This window comes from Cricetulus griseus (assembly GCF_003668045.3).
Source record: "Cricetulus griseus strain 17A/GY chromosome 1 unlocalized genomic scaffold, alternate assembly CriGri-PICRH-1.0 chr1_0, whole genome shotgun sequence".
NCBI classification, from domain to species: domain Eukaryota; kingdom Metazoa; phylum Chordata; class Mammalia; order Rodentia; family Cricetidae; genus Cricetulus; species Cricetulus griseus.
The window spans coordinates 212375161-212382357 of NW_023276806.1; positions in this window are offsets into that span (position 1 = coordinate 212375161).

The window sequence follows — 7197 nt, forward strand, 5'->3', positions numbered from 1 at the left end:
TAGAGCTTTCAAATTATCTGGCAATCTCACTTCACAATAGGCATCTAAAGTGAATAAAGTCAGGATGTCAAATGTATGTTTGTCACACTCTGGCTTGTCATAGCTTTTTTCATAACAGCTAACATAAGTAATTAATCTAGGTCTCCATTAATGAATGCAGGGAAAAAAGAACATATGATGCACACACTCAGAGAGGATGAGTGTGATATGGAAATCTAATATTTAGCATCGTAATCATAATTAAGAATGAGTGTGTGTGTGTGTGTGTGTGTGTGTGTGTGTGTGTGTGTGTGTGTGTCCCAGCATCCATAGACGAATTAAACTTTTCAACTAGGAAGTGAAGTGAAGTTTAGGATTAGCCTCTGACAGCATCAACATCAGAAACACACCTGACATCTAATATTTTAGATTGAGCTCAACCAGGTACAACCTGGCTTAGGTGAAAGCCATTTGTAAGGTGAGTACTATATATCTTTCTCTTTGCTAGTCTCGGATTTTGTTCAATTTGTCTGCACTCTGTGGCTGAAGTCAATATGCTACTTGTTTTTCTGAATGAAGAAATAATGTAGACTCTCTGGGAAATAAAATCTTTATTCCCTGAAAAGAAAAGATTTTTAGTAACTTCTAAGACTTACAGTAAAGGAAGTGTACTAAAGCTATTCATAAGTATCCTGTTAGAAGTTTATTATATTTGTTGGATAGAACTAATTGGCTACATAACATTGAAATTTGACTCTGGTTTAAATAAGGCATGTCTGTGTAAAAAAGTATTGATGGGTCAGTTAAAACAAGTTATTTGGCCCCATCCCTCTAATAGCTTTTGTTTGTTTGTTTCTTGTTTTGCTTTGTTTTCTTATTGTGGTTGAGGAGCAACCATATGAGACAACATATGTCAGAGTCCTTCAGATGAAAGCTTATAAATCACATCATAGAAATCATCATTTGATTTTATATGTACAAGGCCACCTCCAGTTCAGATTAGCTAAATGCATTGATCACAGTTTTTGAGAGTTTGTCAGTCTTGCAGAAGTTCAGAGAGAACGGAGAAAGCAAAACCAAGTGCTAAGATCTTATCTTCTGATCAATACTCATTAGGTCACACACCTGAAAAACCTGGAATCCTGCTATTACACCCATGTCCACAAACAGCAGGGACCAGTAGCAGTCTCCATGCTGCCTAAGATAACCACAAGGAGTATCTATCTCAGTTGGAGCCATAGGTGTCAATTGATGAGGCCTCTTTGGAAAACCAGCGTCCTGTTTCAACAGTACATTTTAATTAATTAGTGCTGCTACAGTGTGTACCATCTAGTTGAATTTGTAGTCTTGGCTTCATAGAATTGATTTTGTCCCACAGGAAGTATTTATAATTTTCTTAAGTGATAGATTTAACCTAATAACATCAGTGGTTAAAATCCTGATAGTTAAAAATTAAAAGTTAATGGGGTTCTAACAAGCCAATTCCCAGAATATGCATAATTTGGTTTCCCCCAATAGTTAGTGTCAGGTTAAAATTGAAATAGCAATGCAAATATCTCCTTTAGATTTGGTTTCTCAGATAATTTCAAGGACCAGAGCAGAAAAAATGGAATTTTTTCTGAAAACAAGAAAGCAAAACAAAATTTTCTGAAAACAAAATTTTCCATATACACTGAAAAATCCTCCCTTTTTTCTAATTGTGAGAGTCAAGTATACTGCATCAAAATTCCATTATATATTAATATGTGAACCTGAGTAACTTACTCAATTACTTCATCTGTAAGTAACACATAAATGATAGTTAACTACTAGGCTATAAAATGTATATTTAGCACTTGTTTGATAACTTAAAATATTCCATCCACCTTTATCATTATTCAATATGGTTTTATTGTTGTTAGACATTGTGAGTATTGACTTATCCTCCTATACAATAATTATGTGTCTATGGTTTGTGTCTGTATGTCTGATGCTAGGTATCAAATCTGAAGCTTTGCATATGCTAATCCACCAGTCTAAAACTGAGTGATATCATACCCCTGAATGTGCATACTTAATTTATGGGACCAGAATGAACACCAATGCTGAAGCAAAGGCATACATTTTAAATGATTATTCCAAGTTGTTTTCTGTAACCTGGGGGCAAGGGTCAAAGATGACTCTGACAATCTCATGAAATGAAATGATAATTAACTTGACATCTTCAACTATCAAAATCTTTACAGATCCTATATGAGTGTGTTATTCATTGTAATCCTTTGTTTGTTTTTTTTAAAGAGGTTTTTTTTTTTTTTTGGTTTTTCAAGACATGGTTTCTCTGTGTAGCTTTGGAGCCTATCCTGGCACTCGCTCTGGAAACCAGGCTGGCCTCGAACTCACAGAGATCTGCCTGCCTCTGCCTCCCGAGTGCTGGGATTAAAGGTGTGAGCCACCAACGCCCATGTCCACAGCTTTTAAAGAGTTTTTAAAGAGTGTGGCTCATTTGGTGAGATACTTCTTTATATTTTTGTAAGAAAGGAGTACACAATGAGTGCTGTTGCATTGATTGAAATAAACTGTATAAAACATGGATCTTGATGGTAAGACAGTCTTCAAGAATGCTTTATATGGAGCATCAGGGCTTAACCTATGATGCATTGCTCTACTGTTGTTTGGAGGGCACTCATGCTGTGTGATTAGTCTCCAAGAAACTAGCTGTGTTTCCTGTGCAGCTTACCTGTGCCAAAAGCTGGAACATCTGCAGAGAAAGGAGTTTCAACAATAGATTTGTCAAGGTTTATATAAACCATAAGGTAGGAAAGTGAATGTGTATAAATATACAAGATCTCACAACAAAAGCTAATATATATATATATATGTGTGTGTGTGTGTGTGTGTGTGTGTGTGTGTGTGTATTCAAATAATATATATATATATATTCAAGTAATGAATATATATATATATATTATTCAAAAGTTAATAATAAAACGTTTAAAAGACATAAAGTACAGGCCCTATTTGCGCATTTGACACTTAAAGTTGAGTTAGGCTGGACCTTGAACCACGCTTAACCAGGACTAAGCCTGGGATGAACATCAGGAATGATGTTGACACAGTGCACTCCTGGCATCAGGACAAATTGAAAGAATCTGGTGGGTCAAGAACAAAGCTCAGTGTGCTGTCCTTCAAGTCACTGCACAAATTTAGAATCACAGAATTGGAGTTCCTTTACTTCTCCACATTCAGAAATGAAAAACAATAAACCACATTTAAAAACAGATGAATCATGTGTACAAAACAGAATCATTATATGGAAAGCATTTTTTTTACATGGCACAAAAATCCTCATTCTCACCTCATTGCCAACCTTTATTTAAAAGACCTGTTGGAAATTTAACAGACTTTTCTAAGTCATACACCAGGTTCAACATAATATTTTTATTTTATTGTTTTCTTTTTTAATTATTTACTTATTTTTCTTTTATGTGCATTAAGATTTTTTGCCTACATGTATGTCTATGTGAAGGTGTTGGGGCTCCTGGAATTGGAGCTAAAGACAGTTGTGAGCTATCATGTGAGTGCTGGGAAATGAACCTGGGACCTCTGGAAGAGTAGTCAGTGCTCTCACCACTGAACCATCTCTCCAGCCTATTTTATTATTTTCTAGTTAAGGTATATTGGACTGGGAGTGTGGCTGTACATTCAATGCCTAGTACAGCCCCTCCTCCCCACGCGCGCGCGCATGCACGCGCGCGGGCGCGCGCGCGCACACACACACACACACACACACACACACACACACACACATATGCATATATTATACAAATCAATGAGATTCAGTGTGCTATCTGAAAATACACATACAATCAGTGATCAAATTGGAGTAATAAATCATTTCCCCCTGATTTGCATTTCAGCAACATTTGCATTTGAAGCCTTTGAGCTCTTCTCCAGAACTTCATAAAACATACAATAAATTATTACAAATAACAGCCTCCCCCACTGTACTACCAAACACCTCTACAACCATGCTTAAAAATATTTACCCTCCCTTATTGTACCCCTCACCCACATCTACTAATCACTACCCAACTTTCTTGTTGGCTCTCAAGTTTAGCTTCCACATATGAGAGAAAAAAAATGTGTTCCATGACTGTCTGTGTTTGGCTTATTACAATAATGGCCCATTTTGCTACAAATGACAAGATTCCTTAAGGTTGAATAATGCAATATTGTATATCTACATACATTTTTATTCATAAAATGAAAGGAACCTAGTGAGATTTCATGCATTAGTTATTGGGACTGGTGACATAATAAATACAAGAGACCAGTTTCCTTTTGCTTATGCTGGCATCATTTCCCCTGGGTATTTATTATAAGTGTGATAAATACATCAAATTAGGCAGATCTATTTTTAGCTTTTTTGAGGAACCCATGCCTGTACTAATTTACATTATTTTAATTCAATCTCCTCAATAGCATTTGCTTTTGTGTTCTGTTGATAATAGCTGTTCTAACTGGGAAGAGAGTTTTAAGAAGTATTTTCTTTGGTAGCTAGAGACAATAGGCACCCCCACTCCATATTTGTTGGCCATTTGTAATTCTTTGGAGACATATCTATTCAGAACAATCCTCCATTTTTTGTTAGATTATTTGGGTTTTTATTGCTGTTGTTAAGGTTTTTTTATTCTTCCCAACCTATTTTTTGAAGTGGTTGTTTTCTTTTCACAAAAATCATATGCCAAATGAAGTAGGACTTATGTAAACAACTATTTTCCACAAAGGAATAGGCGTTATAATGTAGCATATGCCTAGATCACAATCAGAATAAAAAAACGACTGCCTTTGTTAAAAAGCAGTAAGCTAATGTTAACAAGTTAGCCTGCTGCATTCATGGAGATGGTAGAAGACAGAAGTTTATTGCTTAGAATAATAGCACTAGCCGGAGAGTCATTTACATCTGAACTCTGAGCCCCAGTTCCCATAGGGTTGCTATGAAGAGTAGCTGAGTGTGTATGCCTGCCCCCAGCTTCGGAAGATACTCAGTCTCTATTTCCAGGGCTATTGGCAGCCCTAACTACTACTCAGAGGGAGACAACGTATCTTCCAAATCGCTTCTCTTTCAAACATCCTTGAAAATATAACTATGAACAGAAGACAATCTGTGCCTTAAATGCAACACATGCAGGCCTGCAGGAGCTCTCAAGAGGGCTCTGGGCCTAGAGTATCTCCCAGGGATTTCTGGGAGTTTGTAAGGAGAATGTGGTAACTTCCCAGTGTGAGAGAAGAGAACCTCTTCACCCTCAGGAGATTGATAAAAGAATTGAGTTTGCAACCTGATAAGAAAATTCCACTTCCATGTCCTTCCTTTTTTTCTATTCCAGTCTCCCAGTTTCCTGGAACACCTCATAGTTAAGGTCTTGGCATCCTGAGTCCTGACTTGAAAATCAATTGTCAAAACAATTTATATAGTAGCAATCAGATTCCCAGGCTATTCCTCTCACTGCCTCCAAACTCAGTCTCCCCAAAGGCCCTCTTACCCCATAATGTATTTGATTTATAGAACATTCAGTTTCAACTGCATCATGAATTCAATAACTTCGGCAGGCTAGATGGAGACCATACCACCATTTATGAAGTCTCTGGGGTGAGGAAAATGTGTTTTTATTAATGAACACATTTAACAAACATCTTTCTGGACCATGCCTCTTATTAGATTACAGTTTTTAATTTAATAATCCAGTTTCTAGAATGTTATTGGAGTAAGTTTACTTTTGCAACTGTCTGTGAAACATGGCATTATTTTCTATGGCTGTAAAAATGGTATCCCAGCCAAAATCGTAGGAAAAAAAATAAGCTTGATTTCCAATAGGGGATTAACATTAAGGGTGGATGTGCCAGCATGCTCTGTCAGCTTATCATATATAGTTTCCCAAGAGAAGTGTGATGTCCAAGAAACAGATAGTAAAAGTAAAGAAATTAATGACATTTCATGAAACTCTTGCAAAAATAGGAGTGTGTGATATGCCAGCAAGTCCAGGGAATAATCTCGCTCCTGTTGGAAATGCTGTACCCTAGAGAAGCTTTCTGGATATTCTTAGCTTATTTCCATATTCTGTTCTGTTCCAGGGCTCTTGCTATGCAATAAGTTATTTCCATTTGTCATCAAAATGTTCTCTGGGTTATTTTGCTTATGCTTAATTTCCTCCTATTACAGATAGCTTTAAAAAGAAATTGACTATGTATTTTCATATCTGCATTCCCATTTAGAACATATTGAGCATCTTTATGTGTCTTCCAACAACTTATTCTTTTCTTCTGCTTGAAAATTATCCAGTTACTTATATTTTCCCATATGGAGAGAAGGGAGCAGACTGGCAGAGCTACGAATGATCTTTAAAGTTGTGATCGGGGCCACCACCATTTCTGTATTCTAACAGATTGCTAACATTTTTTTTGTTGATGAAAGTGACAAGTCTTTGTATCTTTGCCACCTTTAGCTGTCCTTTATGCTTTCGATATGCATACGATTTTATTACATGGTGATTTGGGGAAGGATATTTCTTGGTTTTCATAATGACTTCTCCATTATTTAATCTTTTTAAACCTGTACTTAATATTACCAAAGTGTGAATTTAAATTATGAAGTTGTGTTATTTAAAAGTGCCAAGTTACTGATACTCTAAAAATAATCTTGAAAATTACATAAAAGTTTGTATGGAATGGCTCCCCAAACAATACAAATCTAAATAAAAAATTATCTCAGCATAGTTCTTTCTGAAGTTTGTACTTTTACTAATTATCATTACTGTTTAAAAGCAACTTTTAGAACACATGGATTTGCATCTAGAACCTGGAACTTGGCTTTAAATAAACTCTTAGTAAACCCTTATCCTTACAACACAGGACTTAATTTACAGCTGGAAATAAAAGTCTGTAGGATCCAATGAATATCTGATTATCTGACTGGAAGAATATTTAAGAGAAAACTGACTATAGATAATGAGTGCAATGTATTTGTATTCCCAAATTTGCTCTGAAAACAGTCTTAACAATAACTTCCAGAAAATTCTGAGCTTTCTCAGAGGCAAACTGTTGGTTCACATGTCTGTGGATCATTTACCAATCCCTATTTCAGACATTAAGATGTATGACTTGGGTTGTGGTATACTGTTGTCATATACTCTTCTCGTAGGCTATTTTATTTCAAAGGAAACCAGGGTTCATGGGAAGATA